We start from the raw sequence: 23,138 nt of genomic DNA, 5'->3' as shown, positions 1-23,138 counted from the left end.
ATTAACCCCTTTCTCACTAATAGAAATATCTTTGTTGATCCATTCGAGTTCACATGTCACAAGATTCACAGATGAGGATTCAATTTCCATAATACATTACTAGTATTAATATCTATTAAATGCATTTCCACTCTGTTACAAGCTATCCTGTGTCTTGCGGTGCATCACATCCATAGCAGAACACTGAACAAATTGTGATTTTGTAGTATAGATAGAATACTCAGAAGCTTGATTTTTAGTCGTTAAATAAATCTTAAGTAAAAAAAGACAAGGTGTACAGACATACACACACACATGAGCGCAAGTAAAACTGCAGAAATCTGAACAAGATCAGTGGGTTGTGTCAAAGTCAATTTACTGGTTGCGATATTGTGCTATCGTTGGGGGAAATGGAATAAAGGGTACATGGGCTCTCTTTGCATTAGTTCTTACAACCACAGCTGACTCCACAATTATTTCAAAATTAAAACTTAAAAATACAAGAAAAAATCTGTCTTGTATTTGACAGAGAGACAGAAAGAGCTTGGGAAATGGAAGTTGAGGAGAGTCAAAACAGGAGGACTTAAAATCACTGAGACATTAGGGCCTCATTCAAGAGCCAGGAATGTTGTACTCAAAGTTACCCTGGCTGAAGTCAACAGCTTGCATCCTTGTTAGGAATGCCCTAATGATGTTTTTGTTTCCTCTCCTTCTCCTTCTTCTGCTTTTTAATTTAAGCTGAAATAAGATCAGTCCTAATATAAGCTTAGAGTCCTTGGGTGATGCCAATGGTTAATGCCCTCAGCTGCCAACCAGAAGGTTGGAGGTTCAAGTCTACCCAGAGGTGCCTCGGAAAAAAAGTCTGGCAATGTAGTTTTGAAAACTATCAGCCATTGAAAACCCTGTGGAGCAGAGTTGTTCTCTGACACAATTGGGGTCGTCATGAGTTGAAATTGATTGGACGGCAACTGGTATTGATAATATAAGTGTATTCTAAACCATCCATGTTGCTTCATGCTGCAATGGTCATGACATGAGGTAGAAATTGGCAGTGTATATAATTGGGCAAAATATGAAAGATTAAACTATTGGCTGTATCTTTTACTACCCTTTTAATATATATTTTTGTAATTTACAATCATTCTGATAGGAAGTTGTCGACATCATAAAGATAAAAAAAAAAGATACTCATTCTAAATTCATTTGTGATTTTAATGTAATCTCAATCAAAATATCAAAAATATTCCATTATAGTATCCAACAAGTTGTATCTAAAGTTCATACAGAAGAGCGGGGGAAAGAAAAAAAACATAAGCAATGCCAAGAAATATTAAAGGAAACTGGCCTTGTTTTGAGGAGCCTTGGTGGCCCGGTGGTTAAGCGCTTGGCTGCTAACCAAAAGGCTGTCAGTTCAAACCCACCAGTCACTCAGCGGGAGAAAGACGTGGCAGCCTGCTTCTGTAAAGCTTTACAGCCTTGGAAATCATATGGGGCAGTTCTACTCTGTCCTTACAGGATCACTATGAGTCAGAATTGACTCCACTGCAACAGGGCCTTGCTTTAAATTAAAATATGCTATAAAGTTATAGCAACTGAAACATGGAATTAGTGAAGGAAGAGACAAAAGTTGATGAAGCAGAGAGTCCAGAAAAAGAAATCTTGTATAGATAAGAATTCAATTTATCATAAAACTGCATTTGAAATAAATAGGTAATAATGTTTTTAATATACTAATAATCAGTTGAGTGATGTTTGAGAGGAAAAATCATATAACTGATTTTTTAAAAAATCAATAATAACCCTAATTTATATTCTATAGGGGAAACACTGGTGGCGTAGTGGTTAAGCGCTACGGGTGCTAGCCAAAGGGTCGGCAGTTCGAATCTGCCAGGTGCTCCTTGGAAACTCTATGGGGCAGTTCTACTCCATCCTATGGGGTCGCTATGAGTCAGAATCAACTCGACGGCACCGGGTTTTTATATTCTATACCAACCTAATTTTTTTAAAATAATTTTTATTGTGCTTTAAGTCAAAGTTTACAAATCAAATCAGTCTATCACATATAAGCTTATATACACCTTACTCCATACTCCCACTTACTCTCCCCCTAATGAGTCAGCCCTTCCAGTCTCTCCTTTCGTGACAATTTTGCCAGCTTCCAAACCTCTCTACTCTCCCATCTCCCCTCCAGACAGGAGATGCAAACACAGTCTCAAGTGTCCACCTGATACAAGTAGCTCACTCTTCATCAGCATCTCTCCCCAACCCATTGTCCAGTCCCTTCCATGTCTGAGGAGTTGTCTTCGGGAATGGTTCCTGTCCTGGGCCAACAGAAGGTTTGGGGACCATGACCGCCGGGATTCCTCTAGTCTCAGTCAGACTATTAAGTCTGGTCTTTTTATGAGAAATTGGGGTCTGCATCCCACTGATCTCCTGCTTCCTCAGGGGTTCTCTGTTGTGCTCCCTGCCAGGGCAGTCATCAGTTGTGGCCAGGCACCATCTAGTTCTTCTGGTCTCAGGATAATGTAAGTCTCTGGTTCATGTGGCTCTTTCTGTCTCTTGGGCTCATAGTTATCGTGTGACCTTGGTGCTCTTCATTCTCCATTGAACCAGGTGGGTTGAGGCCAATTGATGCATCTTAGATGGCTGGTTGTTAGCATTTAAGACCCCAGATGCCACATTTCAAAGTGGGGTGCAGAATGTTTTCACAAGAGAATTATGTTGCCAATTGACTTAGAAGTCCCCTTAAGCCATAGTCCCCAAACCCCTTCCCTTGCTCCACTGACCTTCGAAGCACTCAGTTTATCCCAGGAACTTCTTTGCTTTTGGTCCAGACCATTTGAGCTGACCCTCCGTGTATTGAGTATTGTCCTTCCCTTCACCTAAAGTAGTTCTTATCTACCAACTAATCAGTAAATAACCCTCTCCCTCCCTCCCTCCCTCTGCCCCTCGTAACCACAAAAGTATGTGTTCTTCTCAGTTTACACTGTTTTTCAAGATCTTATAATAGTGGTCTTATACAATATTTGTCCTTTTGCCTCTGACTAATTTCGCTCAGCATAATGCCTTCCAGGTTCCTCCATGTTATGAAATGTTTCACAGATTCCTCACTGTTCTTTATCGATGCGTAGTATTCCATTTTGTGAATATACCACAATTTATTTAACCATTCATCCGTTGATGGACACCTTGGTTGCTTCCAGCTTTTTGCTATTGTAAACAGAGCTGCAATAAACATGGGTGTGCATACATCTGTTCGTGTGAAGGCTCTTATTTCTCTAGGGTATATTCCGAGGAGTGGGATTTCTGGGTTGTATGGTAGTTCTATTTCTAACTTTTTAAGAAAAAGCCAGATAGATTTCCAAAGTGCTTGTACCATTTTACATTCCCACCAGCAGTGTATGAGTTCCAATCTCTCTGCAGCCTCTCCAACATTTATTATTTTGTGTTTTTTGGATTAATGCCAGCCTTGTTGGAGTGAGATGAAATCTCATAGTAGTTCTAATTTGCATTTCTCTAATGGCTAATGATCGAGAGCATTTTCTCATGTATCTGTTAGCTGCCTGAATATCTTCTTTAGTGAAGTGTGTGTTCATATCCTTTGTCCACTTCTTGATTGGGTTGTTTGTCTTTTTGTGGTTGAGTTTTAACAGAATCATATAGATTTTAGAGATCAGGCGCTGGTCGGAGATGTCACAGCTGAAAATTTCTTCCCAATCTGTAGGTGGTCTTTTTACTCTTTTGGTGAAGTCTTTAGATGAGCATAGGTGTTTGATTTTTAGGAGCTCCCAGTTATCTGGTTTCTTTTCGTCATTTTTGGTAATGTTTTGTATTCTGTTTATGCCTTGTGTTAGGGCTCCTAATGTTGTCCCTATTTTTTCTTCCATGATCTTTATCGTTTTAGTCTTTATGTTTAGGTCTTTGATCCACTTGGAGTTAGTTTTTGTGCATGGTGTGAGGTATGGGTCCTGTTTCATTTTTTTGCAAATGGATATCCAGTTATGCCAGCACCATTTGTTAAAAAGACTATCTTTTCCCCAATTAACTGACACTGGGCCTTTGTCAAATATCAGCTGCTCATATGTGGATGGATTTATATCTGGGTTCTCAATTCTGTTCCATTGGTCTATGTGCCTGTTGTTGTACCAGTACCAGGCTGTTTTGACTACTGTGGCTGTATAATATGTTCTAAAATCAGGTAGAGTGAGGCCTCCCACTTTCGTCTTCTTTTTCAGTAATGCTTTACTTATCCGGGGCTTCTTTCCCTTCCATATGAAGTTGGTGATTTGTTTCTCCATCACATTAAAAAATGTCATTGGAATTAGGATCGGAAGTGCGTTGTATGTATAGATGGCTTTTGGTAGAACAGACATTTTTACTATGTTAAGTCTTCCTATCCATGAGCAGGGTATGTTCTTCCACTTAAGTATGTCCTTTTGAATTTCTTGTAGCAGAGTTTTATAGTTTTCTTTGTATAGGTCTTTTACATCTTTGGTAAGATTTATTCCTAAGTGTTTTATCTTCTTGGGGGCTACTGTGAATGGTATTGATTTGGTGATTTCCTCTTCGATATTCTTTTTGTTGATGTAGAGGAATCCAAGTGATTTTTGTATGTTTATCTTATAACCTGAGACTCTGCCAAACTCTTCTATTACTTTCAGTAGTTTTCTGGAGGATTCGTTGGGGTTTTCTGTGCATAAGATCATGTTATCTGCAAATACAGATAATTTGCCTTCCTCCTTGCCAATCCGGATGCCCTTTATTTCTTTGTCTAGCCTAATTGCTCTGGCTAGGACCCCTAGCACAATGTTGAATAAGAGCGGTGATAAAGGGCATCCTTGTCTGGTTCCCATTCTCAAGGGAAGTGCTTTCAGGCTCTCTCCATTTAGAGTGATGTTGGCTGTCGGCTTTGTATAGATGCACTTTATTATGTTGAGGAATTTTCCTTAATTCCTATTTTGCTGAGAGTTTTTATCATGAATGGGTGTTGGACTTTGTCAAATGCCTTTTCTGCATCAATTGATAAGATCATGTGGTTTTTGTCTTTTGTTTTATTTATATGGTGGATTACATTAATGGTTTTTCTAATATTAAACCAGCCTTGCATCATACCTGGTATAAATTCCACTTGGTCGTGGTGGATTATTTTTTTGATATGTTGTTGAATTCTATTGGCTAGAATTTTGTTGAGGATTTTTGCATCTATGTTCATGAGGGATATAGGTCTGTAATTTTCTTTTTTTGTAATGTCTTTACCTGGTTTTGGTATCAGGGAGATGGTGGCTTCATAGAATGAGTTAGGTAGTATTCCATCACTTTCTATGCTTTGAAATACCTTTAGTAGTAGTGGTGTTAACTCTTCTCTGAAAGTTTGGTAGAACTCTGCAGTGAAGCCGTCCGGGCCAGGGCTTTTTTTTTGTGGGGAGTTTTTCGATTACCTTTTCAATCTCTTTTTTTGTTATGGGTCTATTTAGTTGTTCTACTTCTGATTGTGTTAGTTTAGGTAGGTAATGTCTTTCTAGGAATTCACGTATTTCTTCTAGGTTTGCAAATTTGTTAGAGTACAATTTTTCATAATAATCTGATATGATTCTTTTAATTTCAGTTGGGTCTGTTGTGATGTGGCCCTTCTCGTTTCTTATTCGGGTTATTTGTTTCCTTTCCTGTATTTCTTTAGTCAGTCTGGCCAATGGTTTATCAATTTTGTTAATTTTTTCAAAGAACCAGCTTTTGGCTTTGTTAATTCTTTCAATTGTTTTTCTGTTCTCTTATTCATTTAGTTCAGCTCTAATTTTTATTCTTTGTTTTCTTCTGGTGCCTGATGGATTCTTTTGTTGCTCACTTTCTATTTGTTCAAGTTGTAGGAACAGTTCTCTGATTTTGGCTCTTTCTTCTTTATGTATGTGTGCATTTATCGATATAAATTGACCTCTAAGCACTGCTTTTGCTGTGTCCCAGAGGTTTTGATAGGAAGTGTTTTCATTCTCATTGCATTCTATGACTTTCTTTATTCCCTCCTTAATGTCTTCTATAACCCAGTCTTTTCTGAGCAGGATATTGTTCATTTTCCAAGTATTTGATTTCTTTTCCCTGATTTTTCTGTTATTGATTTCCACTTTTATGGCCTTGTGGTCTGAGAAGATGCATTGCAATATATCGATGTTTTGGATTCTGCAAAAAAAGAGTATTTCTTTTTTTGTGTTTATGTGGTCTATTCTGGAGAATGTTCCATGTGTGCTAGAAAAAAAAGTATACTTTGTAGCTGTTGGGTGGAGTGTTCTGTATAAGTCTATGAGGTCAAGTTGCTTGATTGTAGCAATTAGGTCTTCCGTGTCTCTACTGAGCTTCTTACTGGAAGTCCTGTCCTTCTCCGAAAGTGGTGTGTTGAAGTCTCCTACTATAATTGTGGAGGTGTCTATCTCACTTTTCAGTTCTGTTAAAGTTTGTTTTATGTTTCTTGCAGCCCTGTGCATAAATATTTAATATGGTTATATCTTCCTGGTCTATTGTCCCTTTCATCATTATGTAGTGTCCTTCTTTATCCTTTGTGGTGGATTTAAGTCTAAAGTCTATTTTGTCAGAAATTAATATTGCTACTCCTCTTCTTTTTTGCTTGTTGTTTGCTTGATATACTTTTTTCCATCCTTTGAGTTTTAGTTTGTTTTTGCCTCTAAGTCTAAGGTGTGTCTCTTGTAGGCAGCATATAGAAGGATCGTGTTTCTTTACCCAGTCTGAGACTCTCTGTCTCTTTATTGGTACATTTTTTTTTAGTCCATTTACATTCAGTGTAATTATGGATAAGTATGTGTTTAGTGTTGTCATTTTGATGCCTTTTTGTGTGTGTTATTGACAATTCCATTTTTCCATTTACTTTTTTGTGCTGAGACGTTTTTCTTTGTAAATTGTGTGTTCCTCATTTTCATAGTAGTTGAATTTATGTTTGCCAACCTAATTTTTTGATGAATTAAGTATTTAAACATTAGAGCAAAATTCTAGAAGTTATCACAGAAAATATGTATTTTTATAATGTTGTGTAAAGGGTCAGACTTCTCAAGGAAATTACAATTCACAAGAAAAAAAGAAAGAAAAGAAAACTCATTAAGTTAAATAAGTTTAGCTTTATGAAAATAATATAAACAACGTTTGCATGACAAAAGGTAAAATTGATGAATTTAAAGGGAAAGAAAATGACTGGAAGAAAATACTTGCAACGTATATAAGCAACACATGATTACTATCCACAACATCCTGAAAACTCTAAATCAAAAAGAAAAAGGCAATGCAGATATGGAAAAATATTAATACAAGGCAAAGTGTGGAATGACAAATAAAAATAGCCAATAAATATATTGTTAGTGGTCAGCCACCCTGGAAATCAGGAGCTTTCAGTTAACGCAATGCTGAGATTATTTTGACACTCACGTCACCATAGATTTAGAAGTTGGACAATTTCAAACGTTGTGAAGAAGCAGAGAGTCAAACTCTCACATTACATTGACTGGAATAAAAACTGCTGAAACATTTCGGGAACTCAGTTTGTCAAGATTTACCTTGATTTTGAACTACTGATAGGCTGACCCTACAATTACGTATCTAATAATCTATCCTACAGGAATTGTCGTTGTTGTGTGCTGTCAAGTCAATTGCAACTCAATAGCTGCCATATAGGACAGAGGAGAACTGCCCCATAGGATTTTCAAGGATACTTATAAAAAAAACCACAAAAGCAATATACAAGAATATTCATCACATAGGGTTTGCAATGGTGTAAAATTGGAAGCCAGCTAAACGTGCATCACTAAGGAAGTTTTTAGGTGCATTTTGATGCCATCATACTATAGGTCGTTCTGCAGCTATTGTCAAGAATGAGGTAAATGTAGAAAAATTATGTTGGCAGAGAAAGATGTCTTGAAGCAAGTCCCTGAAAAGTAAGTATAGTTTGATGTCATTTATGCATAATATCTATGTGGATAGAAAAATATGGAAGCAAAAATGTCAAACTTTTTAAAACAGCTCCATTTGGAGCGGGTCATGAGAGCAAGAGGCTACAGGAAAATAACAAATCATGTTTCTTATATACCTATATTTTCATCTTTTACATCTTATTCATACTTTATGTCCAATAGTGTGGTATACACACACACACACACACACACACACAAACCAAACCCAATACCATCGAGTCAATTCCAACCCATAGCAACCCTATAGGACAGAGTAGAACTGCCCTATAGGGTTTCCAAGGAGTGCCTGCTGGATTCGAACTGTCAACCTTTTGGTTAGCAGCCTGAGCTCTTAACCACTATGCCTCCAGGGCACCTTAGTATGGTATAATTGCTATAGAATACATAAGAAACTATTGCCTTGAGATAATCTTTAAACCTTAAACTAAAAATATTCCCTGAAGTCTTCTTAAAACCAAATAATAATTTAACTTAATTAGTAAAGAATGTCTGCTTCCAGCATTGTGCTCTTTTAAGAGCTATCTATATGGAATCAAGGAAACCCTGGTGGTGTAGTAGTTAAGTGCTACGGCTGCTAACCAAGAGGTTAGCAGTTCGAATCCACCAGGCGCTCCTTGGAAACTCTATGGGACAGTTCTACTCTGTTCTGTAGGGTCGCTATGAGTCAGAATCAACTCAATGGCAGTGGGTTTTATATGGAATCAAATTGACAACAGCAAATCAAAAGATTAAATAGGAACCTTTGGGGGCAGTGAGCTTATGTTAATGGGGGAAGAACAATTCAGAAAAGGAGGGCTAGAATGGGTGTGCTACTTGAAGAATGTAATCAGTGTCACTGAATTGTATATGGAGAAACTGTTGAATTGGTGTATGTTCTGCTGTCCATATTCTCAACAACAAAAAAAAAGAAAAGAAATTTAAAAATCCTTACACGATCACAATAAATTTAGAAAATATAGACGTGATATGTGGCAGAAAATGAAAATCACTTATAGCCCCAGAGAAAGCTGCTGACATTTTAGAAGATTAATTTCTGATCTTTGCCTCAGTACATTTACATAGTGGTTAACTTGCCACGGATAAAATTCTGTCTCTTTTTTAAAAGTCTCACAAAAGAAATATTTCATTATCACCAACCCATTGTAAACATTGCTTAATAACTGTAAACCAGTCATATGCATTTTTAAAGGAATGCATTCTAGTTGTAGAAATTTAGCAGTGACGTTTTGAAATGTACTGTGTATTTTTAGGTTCAACTATTGTTGAAATTTGAGACCATATACTAAATATCCTATCATGCTAAATAAATACACCTCCACGCACACACAAAGCATAAAGCTAGTGGAAAATACGATAAAATGATTAAAATGACTTTCTAATATCAAATAGAAAAAGCAGTTGTTTGTGGGGCTTTGTTGTTGTTGTTACCTGATTACATAAGCTTCATCCAGAAACAAACAAACATAAGGAATTAAGTATGTCAAACCAGACCTAAAGTTTACTTTCATTTTCCACCCATCCCAGGACCCCTGATATTATACTATTCTTTAGACTAACAGCACTATCGTACCATTTTGCTTCCTGTCATATTCTTTTCGTCCAAAATACCCCTACTGAGCCCCTGGCTTAAAGGCTAGGGCATAAAACATTGGGAGGGAGGAAAAGCGTGATGCCTTGCAGCCTGTACACAAAATCCCTGATTGCCTGCTGCCTCCTGACACTCAGTTGCTGTCATTTCTACAGGACAGATCTAGAAGAGAAATCAAAATCTGCAACTTTCAGAAACGAAGCCTTCAACTCTTCTAGCTCTTCCAACAAGAAGACCAGCAAGATTGTGGACTGTACGTGGAGCGAAAAACAGAGTCAGAAAAAAAAGGGAGAGGAGGGAAGAAAGAAAAGGGGATCATTTGCAAGGATAAATCGAATATTACCTGAGTTCTCTCTCGCTCTTCACCTTCGGTTATCACTGCTGAGTATCAGTATGTTTTGTTTTTTCTCTCTCATAGAAATTACTCTGAGATGGTTCCAGACCCCAAGGCTGAAGACAGCAGAAAGTTAAAGTCCGATTGTTAGTGCTCTCAAGAAGATTTCAAACTCTTTTCCAAGAAGTAGGGGATGGCAGGTTGGGTGGAGATTGGGTTGGAGAAAGAACAGAAAACCTATGAGAGTGAAGACGCATAATAAAATAGCTTCCTGAGGAAAGAATACAGTACACGGGAAAAGACAAAGTTGTCTCTGCATTAAGGGCCTTTGGATGATTCATAACACAGTCATTGTTTGTTTGTTTTACAAATCTTCCACTAAAAATACCAGCTAATTTCAGTGTGGGTGTTGGAGGGAGTGGGCAGGAGAATGAAAAGAGAGAAATGTATCTATAGTAGGAGTACAAACACACACACAAACCCACTTATTTATTTATAATGCATATATTATTTGTGAGGAGCCCTGGTGGCGCAGTGGTTAAATGCTAACCGAAAGGTGGGTGGTTCGAACCCAGCAGCCCCTCTGCGGGACACAGATGTGCCAGTCTTTTTCCCTAAAGATTTACAGCCTTGGAAACCCTATGGGGCAGTTCTACTCTGTCCTATACGGTCGCTATGAGTCGGAATTAATGGGTTTTTGTAGCCTCCCTAGAGGCAGGGCTTGGACTGGCCCATAGGGAGGAACTGAAGCTCTCTTCTGGGGAATGACTTAAGCAGGCAATAAAATTATTCTGCTGTTAGTTGCTGTCAAGTCGACTCCAACTCATGGCAACCTTATCTATTAACAGAACAAAACATTGCCTGGTCGTGTGCCAACCTCACAATCGTTGATATGTTTGAACTCATTATTCTAGGTCCTCTCTAATCGAGTGATTGATCTTCACAAAGGGTCCCATGCGGCCTGTTAGCCCTCACGGAGGGCTTCTCCAGTGCCAATATTCCATTGCTCCCTCCAAGCTGATATAAAAGGGACCAGGTTTAGAGTATAAGCTCCTATCCTAGAAGCACTCTGCAGTATAACATTTAATTTCACTGGAGAGGATATTTTGTCTTCAAATGGATTGGGGATATCCCAGCTTTGTACAAGGCCAAGGGAGGCCTATCTGTGGAGCCATTCACAGTCACTTCTTCCAGCCAATCCCTGATTTGGGCCCTTTGTCCAAGCCCTGCTGTCTGAACCCCTTTCCACTATTGTCAAATTCTATGCTCTGAGCTTTAGTTCCTTCCAGAAATGATTATCAATCAGTATGGTCCCATCTGCCTTGTCCCCTCCAGAATTCATCAAATCCCTGTTTTCTTTTCCATTTGTCACCTTTCACAAATCTACAACTTTCATATACTAACTCTGTGTATTTTCCATCATTTTTTGTGACTTCTATTCTGTAAGGCTTTGTTTTGTTTTATTTTTGCATGTGTATGTATGTGTGTGTGTATGTATGTGTGTGTGTGTGTGTGTGTGCCTGTTTGTCTACCATCTTGAACGGAAAGGGTCTTATAATTAAAAGCAAAGGTTCTACTTATATATAATTATGCTGTTTTTTATCATAATTTTGTACGCCTTTGGTTTCTCTCCCTTTATCCTTGAGTAGATTAGCAAAGAATACATTCTACTATCTTAAAAAATCCAGCTTATTAATTCCTGCTTTTGTCTTTATTAATTCCATCACTAAGATTTGCTTGCATATCTGCATTTTTTTCTAAACTTCTGGAGTTGGATGTATTGTTAAATTATCACCATTGTTTATTATTTAATGGTGGAAGGTTTTGAAGATATGAAATGCTATTTAAAGTTTATTATACACTTGGCTGTATCACATCAGTTCAGACATGTAGGGCTGTCATTGTGTTTACTTACCAAAGAATCTGAAATTGTATGTTTCCCTCCTTTCCTGAAGAATTATTTTGCTACTTCTCTCAGGCTCTCTTTTTGTTCATATTAACAGATGACTTAGTTCAGTTTGTTATTGCTAAATTACATTTTCATACATTGTGCATATTTTCTTTTGAGAATCTGTGGCACTTTCACTGTATTTAGCAAGCACAGTTTCAACATTTATTTAAACTTAATTCTATTTATAAATGCTTTTAACGTAAGCCATATTTCCTTTTAGAGTGCATTTCCACTCCCACCCCAACGCCCCTCCTTTTTTTTTTTTGTTCTTATACTGATTTATCTCAAGTTTCCCCAGAAGAAATTTATGATACTGTTCTATTTTCTGATCTTTTTCATACCTGAGGCTAGAAAACTTTCAGAAGGTTTAAGTTTTATCCTTGAACAGAAGAAAGGTCAGAGCTGGAGTCCTGGAATCGGAAGTCGCCATCTTGCTGAGACCACGTGCGTGGATGAAATTGTATGAAGGGAGTTTGTAGTGAGAGAATGGAAGAGAGCCAAAGAAGAGACCATGAGAAACAAATTTTGAGAAGTTGAAGGAAGGGCATGAGCCTGGGAAGAACATAACCACCAGTTGCCACTGAGTCAGTTCCGGCTCGTGGTGACCCCATGTGCTCCATAAGTTTTTCAGGTCTGTGAACATCCAGATGCAGATCTCTAGGCCTTTCTTTCAAGGAATCTTTCAGTGGGTTTGAACTACCAACCTTTAGGTTAGTAGTTGAGCACTTAACCATTTTTTTTAAGGGTTCTACTCTGTCCTCTAGAGTCACTATGAGTCGGAATTGAATCGACGGCAGTGGGTTAGTGTCACGGAGTAAACTGAAGAAGGAGAAAGAGGAGTCAGTTAGGATTTCAAGAAGAAATAAGTGGCCAGCAATGTAGGGAAGTCAGAAAACATAAAGACAAAGAAAGCTTCAAAGAATTTAAAAATGGGAGGCCCTTGGTTACTGTGGAAACCCTGGTGGCGTAGTGGTTAAGAGCTAAGGCTGCTAACCAAAAGGTGGGCAGTTCGAATCCACCAGGCACTCCTTGGAAACTCTATGTACCAGACAGTTCTACTCTGTCCTACAGGGTCACTCTGAGTTGGAATCGACTCAACAGCAATGGGTTTTTTTTTTTTTTTTGGTTTTGGTTACTGTGATAAGATCGGTCAAAGTATAGTGAGACTGAAGTCGGATTACACTGTGCAAAGAGATGAATGTGAGGTAAAGTAGAATAAATACATTGTACTTTCAAGAAAGAAGTCTGTATTAGGAGAAAACGGAGAAAATCTTTGGCCAATACGAATATACCTGCTCAAGAGAGGGATTTTATTTGTTGTTTTGCTTTGATTGAGTTTGGTTGGTTTTTAGACAAGAGAGGTTTGAATATGATTTTACAGCTCAAGGAATGAGCAGTGGAGAGGACCAGGTTGAAGAAATGTGGAAGGGATTATGTAGGGATTATTGAAAATGGTGAGAACAAGAGTACAATTATTGGTTGGTAACAAGATACAGCTATTGGCTAAGTCTTAAACAAGGGGAAGAAAATCTCTTTTGAAATGCTTAGACACAGTTTAGGATAGGTGAAAGTGCAAATAATTTGAACGGGGAAAAAAAAAAAAAAAACCCATAGGCTTTCCAAGGAGCGGTTGGTGGACTCGGACTGCTAACCTCTTGGTTAGCAGCCATGGCTCTTAACCACTACACCACCAGGGTTTCCTGGGAAAAGGGCCTATCAATAAGTTCATGTCTGAAAAACACAGTTTTATGTACAAATGTGAATTATCTGATAAAGGTGAAGGTATAATAAAGTTTGAAATAAGCTCTTTGGAAAATGGTAACGGCAATGAGCATACAAAAGTGTTTCTGACTGGCTCTGAAACGTCACGTGAGAATAAAGATCACATATTTTTAGAGGCACTGGGTCACAAACATTGGTTTTCTTTGGTAAAGCTGAGCCATCTGGGCATAAAAACATAAAAAGCAGGATTTTGAATTTATGTAAAACTCTTTTGTAAGGCAGATATAGGTATTGGACAAAGAGATAAAGGTGTTGATGATGCTAGTAACGTGTGGTTTATGATTCACTATGGAATCTACACTTGATAGAGAACGATGTGAAGCCAGCAGTTGGGTGATACAGTAGGGTAATGGAATGAGTTAATGGATTGGAAATATAGCTAAGAATAAAGAGTAGGGACAATAAGATGAAGCTGTAAGAAAACCAGAGGAATAAGGGATTGCAGATAAAGCTCCTACATTATACCAGCTCTTCTCAAACTGTAATAAGCATATGAACCACCGGTTATCTGGTTAAAATGCAGACTCTGATTCAGTAGTGGGCAAGGGAGGGGGTGGTGAGAATTTGCGTTTGTAGCAAACTCTCTTAGGTGATGCTGATGTTGCTGGTTGGGGAACTACACTTTGAATAGTCAGGATGAGAGTGACCTTTACATGTCAGACATTTGAATTCATTATTAATAGGAAGTCATTGGTTTAACAATTATTGGACTTTAAAGTCATCATTTTCCATGTGCATGTACACACATATATGTATATACACTTCATTTGGGACCTTCAGGCAAACAATGGCCAACTGGAAAATTGCGTTTTTGAAAACATCTTTGATGGGATATAATTCACATAGCGTAAACTCACTGATTTAAAATGTATATTTCAATGGTTTTTAGTATATTCACAGAGTTGTGCAATCATCGCCAGAATGTAAGAAACAAAAGAAAATCCACACACATTTCACTCTCCATTTCCCCCAAACCCCCTAGACCCTGGTAACCACTGTTCTATTTTTCAATAGATTTGCCTATTCTGGACATGTCGTACAAATAGAATCATATAATATGTGACATTTTTTGACTGGCTTCTTTCACTTAGCATGCTGTTTTCAAGGTTCATCCATGTTGTAGTGTGTATCAGTACTGAATTAATTTTTATCACTTAATATTTTTATCATGTGAATATACCATGTATTTTTTAACAGTTCACCAGTTGGCAGACATTTGAGTTGTTTCCACTTTTGAGCTGTTATGAATAGTGATACTATGAACATTTGTGTACAGCTTTTTGTGTGGGCATATATTCTCATTTCTTGGACATACACCTATGAGTGGAATTGCTAGGTCATATGATAGCTTTAGGAGCCCTGGTGGTGCAGTGGTTAAGAGAAACGGTGAGCTACGGTTGCTAACCAAAAAGGTCAGCAGTTCAAATCCACCAGTCGCTCCTTGGAAACCCTATAGGGGCAGTTCTACTGTGTCCTACAGGGTCCCTATAAGTTGAAACCCACTCAACAGCAAGCACTAATAACAATAACAACATGGCAACTTTGCATCTAACAATTTGAGGAGCTACCAAACTATTTTTTGAAGTGGCTGTACCATTTTACATTCCCACTAGAAATATATGAGGATTCCAGTTTCTCCAAGACCTATTGAACACTTGTCTGTTTTTTTGGTGTCATCATCTTAGTGAGTGTGAAGTAGTATTTCATTACAGTTTTGACTTGTGTTTCCCTAATGACTAAATATATTGAGTGTCTTTTCATGTCATTATTGGCCATTTCATGTATCTTGTCTGCAGAAATGTCTTTTCAAATAAACTCTTATTTTGGGGAGAGGGGATCATTTGTATTTTTATTGAGCTGTGAGAGCACTTTATATAGTTTGATTACAAACCCTCTATCACTTGTATAATTCGCATATATATTTTTTTGTGGGTGGTAGTCTTTTCAATTTATTAATGGTAACATTTGTAGCACAAAAGCTTTTCTTTGTTGCTAGTGCCTTTGATGTCATTTCTAAGAAACTATTGCCTAAAACGAGGTTTACCCTTCTGTTTCTTCCAAGGGTTCTATAGTTCTAAAAAAAAAAAAAAAAATCTAGCTCTTACTAAGTATATGATCATGATCCATTTTTTAGTTAGTTTTTGTATATGTTGTGAAGTAGGAGTCCAACTTCTTTCTTTTTCATGTGGATATCCAGTTGTCACAGCACCGTTTTTTGAAGAGACTATTCTTTCCCCTTTTTGAATGGTCCTGACACTCTTATCAAAATTGGTTGACTCTAAATGTGAGGGTTTGTTCCAAATCTCAATTCTATTCCATCTATTTATGTATCTATCTTTATACCAGTACCACACTGTCTTGATTACTATAACTTTGTAGTAAATTTTGAAATCTGGAGGTGTAAGTCTTCTAAATTTGTTCTTCTGTTTCAAGATTGTTTTGGCTATTCTGGGTCCCTTGCATTGCCATATGATTTTTAGTATCAACTTGTTAATTTCTGCAAGAAAGCCTAATAGAATCTGTATAGGGATAGCATAGAATCTGTACATCATTTTGGAGGAATATTGTCATTTTAACAATATTCTCTTGTGATCCATGCATGAGCCATGTCCTTCCGTTTATTTAGAATCTCTTTAATTCACTTCAACAACCTTTTTTTAGTTTTCAGTGCACAAGTCTTGCACTTCTTGCGTTACATTTACTTCTAAGTATTTTATTCTTTCTGACCTTATTTAAGTGGAATTGTTAATTTCCTTTTTGCATTGCTTACTACTAGTGTATAGAAATACAATTGATTTTTTTTATATTAATCATGTATCCTGCAAGTTTGCTGAATTCATTTATCAGTTCTGATAGTTTTTAGCGTGTGCCTTCAAATTTCCCTCGACATCTTTTCAGAGATCATTTTTAATGAGTCTGAAAAGAAGGAAGAGCAGAGGATTGGTCCTGACCATTTTTGTCTAAAGGAATATTTTAGCTCAATCCTGCCTGAACTCGTGGCTTCCGCAGAGATATTTTAGATCCGAGGGCCTGAGAGATATGGAAATAATCAGTACTAGTCAAAAAAAAAAAAAAATTTTTTTTTTTTTTTTTTAGTCAAGGACTCCTAAATGTAGCATTGTTTCTGGGTTATAACCTTTGAAATGAGTTGTTGATGTGGAAGGACAGTAAAGTTCATTGGAGTTTAAGATGCCAGAAAACACTGGACATGGAAATCCAATTGTGACTGGCTACCAGTAAGAATGTTTTACTTCTGGTACTGGGCCTTTCTGTTTTTTATGCTTTCTCAGAGGTTGTGGGGCAGTACAGGTGGATTGCACATAGGTAGCATATCATTGATTAAAGAACAAGATCCCTTGAGTACAAAGATGTTTAATTAGTTTTTGAATCTTCACAAAACCTGTTTCAGATTTTTTTACATTTAAATAATTCATAAATGCTTATTGGTTGAATCAAACAAAAGGTATCAGATTCCTTAGTTTAGATACTATTGTTTTTCTTAATTATAGAATTGTTTAGGGCTTTTTCACATGTAACCTGAGTATTTTACTGAATTTTTTTTTTGCTTTTATTTTTTTTACTAACAATTCTCACTTTTTTTTTCTTACAATAAATTGTATTTCAACTTCAAAAATACCTATGGTTATAACACCTCTCCATATTACTTGGCACATTAAATTTCTCTTGATTGCTTCTCCACGGGAAAAAATATTTCACTTAGAAAAAAAATGTAATGATAGGAAACAAGTCTTTCATACTTAATAACATTTATGTCTCGTATGTAATGAAATTTAAAATCATTTATTATGTTGCGAGAATGTAAAATATTTCTATTTATTGAGGTAAGTAGGCAAATGCAAAGAACTCTCATATTTTAGATGATCTTTTTTTGAAATTTTATGTTGTGTCCATTAGCAAAATGGTTTAAAATGACTTTTGATCAACTATATATATTTTTTAATAATTTTTATTGAGCTTTAAGTGAACATTTACAAATCAAGTCAGTCTGTCACATATAAGCTTGTATATACCTTACGCCATACTCCCACTTACTCTCCCCCTAATGAGTCAGCCCTTCCAGTCTCTCCTTCCGTGATAATTTTGCCAGTTTCTAACCCTCTCTACCCTCCTATCTCCCCTCCAGACAAGAGATGCCAACACCGTCTCAAGTGTCCACCTGATACAAGTGGCTCACTCTTCATCAGCATCTCTCTCCAACCCACTGTCCATTCCCTTCCATGTCTGATGAGTTGTCTTCGGGAATGGTTCCTGTCCTGGGCCAACAGAAGGTTTGGGGACCATGACCACCAGGATTCCTCTAGTCTCAGTCAGACCATTCAGTCTGGTCTTTTTATGAGAATTTGGGGTCTGCATCCCACTGATCTCCTGCACCCTCAGGGGTTCTCTGCTGTGCTCCCTGTCAGGGCAGTCATCGGTTGTGGCCGGGCACCATCTAGTTCTTCTGGTCTCAGGATGATGTAAGTCTCTGGTTCCTGTGGCTCTTTCTGTCTCTTGGGCTCATAGTTATCGTGTGACCTTGGTGTTCTTCATTCTCCTTTGATCCAGGCGGGTTGAGACCAATTGATGCATCTTAGATGGCCGCTTGTTAGCATTTAAGACCCCAGATGCCACACTTCAAAGTGGGATGCAGAATGTTTTCATAATAGTATTATTTTGCCAATTGACTTAGAAGTCCCCTTAAGCCATAGTCCCCAAACCCCCGCCCTTGCTCCGCTGACCTTTGAAGCATTCAGTTTATCCCAGAAACTGCTTTGCTTTTGGTCCAGTCCAGTTGAACTGACCTTCCGTGTATTGAGTATTGTCCCTCAATTTTTTTTCACCTAAAGTAGTTCTTATCTACTAACTAATCAGTAAATAACCCTCTCCCTCCCTCCCTCCCTCCCCCCTCATAGCCACAAAAGTATGTGTTCTTCTCAGCTTATACTATTTCTCAAGATCTTATAATAGTGGTCTTATGCAATATTTGTCCTTTTGCCTCTGACTAATTTCGCTCAGCATAATGCCTTCCAGGTTCCTCCATGTTATGAAATGTTTCACAGATTCCTCACTGTTCTTTATCGATGCGTAGTATTCCATTGTGTGAATATACCACAATTTATTTAACCATTCATCTGTTGATGGACACCTTGGTTGCTTCCAGCTTTTTGCTATTGTAAACAGAGCTGCAATAAACATGGGTGTGCATATATCTGTTCGTGTGAAGGCTCTTATTTCTCTAGGGTATATTCCGAGGAGTGGGATTTCTGGGTTGTATGGTAGTTCTATTTCTAACTTTTTAAGAAAACGCCAGATAGATTTCCAAAGTGCTTGTACCATTTTACATTCCCACCAGCAGTGTATGAGTTCCAATCTCTCCGCAGCCTCTCCAGCATTTATTATATTGTGTTTTTTGCATTAATGCCAGCCTTGTTGGAGTGAGACGGAATCTCATTGTAGTTTTAATTTGCATTTCTCTAATGGATCCAGTCTGAGACTCTCTGTCTCTTTATTGGTGCGTTTAGTCCATTTACATTCAGCGTAATTATAGATAAGTATGTGTTTAGTGCTGTCATTTTGATGCCTTTTTATGTGTGTTGTTGACAATTTCATTTTTCCACTTACTTTTTTGTGCTGAGACGTTTTTCTTTGTAAATTGTGTGTTCCTCATTTTCATAGTATTTGACTTTATGTATGCTGAGTCATTATGTTTTTCTTGGTTTTTATTTTGAGTTGTGGAGTTGTCATACCTCTTTGTGGTTACCTTAATATTTACCCCTGTTTTTCTAAGCAAAAACCTAACTTGTATTGTCCTATATCGCCTTGTATCCCTCTCCATATGGCAGTTCTATGCCACCTGTATTTAGTCCCTCTTTTTGATTATTGTGATCGTTTACATATTGACTTCAATGATTCCCTGTTTTGAGCATTTTCTTCTTTTTAAAATTAATCTTAATTTGTTTTTGTGACTTCCTATTTGAGTTGATATTAGGATGTTCTGTTCTGTGACCTTGTGTTGTGCTAGTATCTGATATTATTGGTTTTCTGACCAAACAATTTCCTTTACTATTTCTTGTAGCTTTGGTTTGGTTTTTGCAAATTCTCTAAGCTTGTGTTTATCTGTAAATGTTTTAATTTCGTCTTCATATTTTAGAGAGAGTTTTGCTGGATATATGGTCCTTGGCTGGCAGTTTTTTTCCTTCAGTGCTCTATATATGTCATCCCATTGCCTTCTTGACCGCATGGTTTCTGCTGAGTAGTCTGAACTTATTCTTATTGATTCTCCTTTGTAGGAGACCTTTCTTTTATTCCTGGCTGCTTTTAAAATTTTCTCTTTATCTTTCGTTTTGGCAAGTTTGATGATAATATGTCTTGGTGATTTTCTTTTTGGATCAATCTTAAATGGGGTTCGATGAGCATCTTGGATAGATATCCTTTCGTCTTTCATGATGTCAGGGAAGTTTTCTGCCAACAGATCTTCAACTATTCTCTCTGTGTTTTCTGATATCCCTCCCTGTTCTGGGACTCCAATCACACACAAGTTATTCTTCTTGATAGAGTCCCACATGATTCTTAGGGTTTCTTCATTTTTTTTTAATTCCTTTATCTGATTTTTTTTCAGCTATATTGGTGTCAATTCCCTGGTCCTCCAGATTTCCCACTCTGCATTCCAACTGCTCGAGTCTGCTCCTCTGACTTGCTATTGCATTGCCTAATTCTGTAATTTTATTGTTAATCTTTTGGATTTCTGAATGCTGTCTCTCTATGGATTCTTGCAACTTATTAATTTTTCCACTATGTTCTTGAATAATCTTTTTGAGTTCTTCAACTGCTTTATCAGTGTGTTCCTTGGCCTTTTCTGTAGATTGCCTTATTTCATTTCTGAGGTCATCCCTGATGTCTTGAAGCATTCTGTAAATTAGTTTTTTATATTCCGTATCTGGCAATTCCAGGATTATATCTTCATTTGGGAAAGATTTTGATTCTTTAATTTAGGGAGTTGTAGAAGCAATCATGGTCTGCTTCTTTATGTGGTTTGATATAGACTGCTGTCTCCAAGCCATCTTTAAGATATTGTAGTGATTTATTCTATATTTGCTCACTGAGTCTTATCTTGTTTTATTTTCTTTCAATATACGTAGATGGGCTACTAGATTGCGCTGTCTTGATTGCCGTAGCCCTTGAATCACTTATGTCCTATTACCAGCTGGTTTGGGCTGTTACCAGATATATAAGCCTAAGAGTCCATTCACTATTCTTGAGTAGAATCTGATTTTGTGACACCAAGTGTGTGGTGTAGACTGTCACCTATCCACCTAGAGAAGTAGTGGTGATAGTTGTGTGCACCAGATTCTAGTAGCAGCAGGGTTTCACACTCCGGGGGGGGGCGGGGCAGGATGCTGACAGGCTTCCCCCAAGTGCCAGTGAGGTAGGTGTGTCTCTATTCCTAAAGCACTTTGGTGGGTGGGCTCTGCAGCTGTACCTTAGGCCCCCAATGCAAGTACCTCTACAGACCCTCCTTAGACCCCTAAGGCAGGAGGCTAGGTGGTCTGGGGGGAGCTTCAGCCCTCAGTTCCCTGTTGTGGGTCAGTGAGGGCTCTGTTGAATATGCAGAGATATCAGACCTTGGAAACTTGTCTTTCCAGTAATCTGCTAAAACAATTACAGTCAAATCCCTATCAGAAATGCCTTTGCAGTATAATAGCCACCTTGTTCCCTGTAGGGATGAAAGCCCAAGACTGTGGATCACATATGCTTGGCTGGAGCTGGTTGTGTGTTTTCAGTCCAATTAGGGAAGGATTTTTGGTCCCTGGGTTTTTTGTAGCTGTTTCTCTCAGGCCAGGAGAATAGGTTAGGAAAAGACCAAAAAAAAAAAAAGAAAGAAAGAAAGAAAAACCGCAGGGCAGTTCACTCTCTGGCTCAGGAAATTCCAACGTTAATGAAGCCACCTGGGAAGGGGAGGGGAGGTTTCAGATAAATAGGAGAGAGTAGCACCCCAGAATATAGACAAAGTTACTTATCTTGCTTGGGATGACTGTTTTATCTGAGATTCCCGAGGGGCGCGTCGACTGTGTGCGCTAGCTGGGTAGAGATTGTCCCCGATGGTCAGGCCCACGTCCCCTGCTTGCGCTGTCTCAGAAGCCGCCGTAGTTCCTCCACTCCCAATCCAAAGCCCAGCGCCAAGGTTCCTCAGCTGGGACGCTGCACTCCCGGCTCCAAAACCAGTCGCTGCCGCCCGGTGACTTCTCCTCCTGTCAGCCGCGTCTCTGCGCTGCCTGTGCGCACTGGCTGGGCTTCCCCCGAGGACAGTTCAGGGGGTTAGGGCTGTGTCCCGTGTTTGCGCCGTCTCAGGATGCCGTGCTCAGCTCCCCTGGGCCCAGTCCAAAGCCGGCGCCGAGATTTCCTGACTGGGATGCTGGCTTCAGGCTCGAAAACAGTCGCTGCTTCCCCATGGTTGTTCGTTCTCAGTCTCTGTCACTCAGGTCAAGTCTTTAGATCTGTGTTTGATGGTCAGGGTTCGTAGATTGTCATGTATGTGATCAATGCACTTGTTTTTCCGAGTCTTTGTTGCAAGAGGGATCCGAGGTAGCTTCTACCTAGTCAGCCATCTTGGCCCCGCCTCCTGATTACAGCTCTATTATAGAGGATGCAAATCAGGATCAGCACAAAGGAGAAACGCATGAGGCAGGTCTGGGAGGTCTACCAACAGGAAGCCTCTATATCCCAAAGAGGGCGCATGTCTTCCAGGAACCAGCAAGGTCTTGATCAACTATATTAAGGAAAAAAAAAAAAAAACGTTAAACGGGTTCATGAAGAAGAATGAGTTTCAAGGAGAAGGATTGTATTAAAAGGCTCAGTCTCATCATTACAAAAGAAACTCAGCAATTATCTGTTCCCAGGGCATATTCTCACCTACACCTTACATGGATTCTGGTATTTGTTTTTAGTTTCTTATTTATTTTCCATACGCATTAAATTTCAGTTTTCCTTTGACTTTTGATTATTTTATATGATACAGTTATTACCGAGGGAAGAAAGATGGAGAACTAACATTTTTAGAAGACCTATTCTGTGTCATTTACTGTTTGTCATAGGCCAGACTTTACATTTTGTTGCCACATTTAATTTAAATAGCTTTTGAGAGATGGGAAAACAGAGGAACTATGTATGATTTGCTAAATCTGAACCCATTTACACCCAACTGCAGAATCCATCCATGATCTTTCCATTCTCGTATGATGACATCACAAACACATGAAAGATAGATGGTGTCAACAAACCTAATTCTTGGGAAGTATTGGTTTCCTAGTTTAACCTACAATAAAATTAATCATAATGAGAAATCAGGAGATAATTGCTTACTAAATGTAATCTCACTTGGAGCATAGATAAAATCCTGACATGCTTATAATATTGAAAAAGTGAAGAGAATCAGATAATCATTTTCATAAAATCTCCTTTCTGAGTATATTGAAGAAAATCGCGTGTAATTTCTTCCCATTGCATCTTCGGAATTGGATTCTTCCTTGAAATCCCAGGATG

The sequence above is a fragment of the Loxodonta africana genome, chromosome X (genome assembly GCF_030014295.1).
Source record: "Loxodonta africana isolate mLoxAfr1 chromosome X, mLoxAfr1.hap2, whole genome shotgun sequence".
In the NCBI taxonomy this organism is placed as follows: Eukaryota; Metazoa; Chordata; class Mammalia; order Proboscidea; family Elephantidae; genus Loxodonta; species Loxodonta africana.
This window is presented reverse-complemented; position numbering follows the sequence as displayed.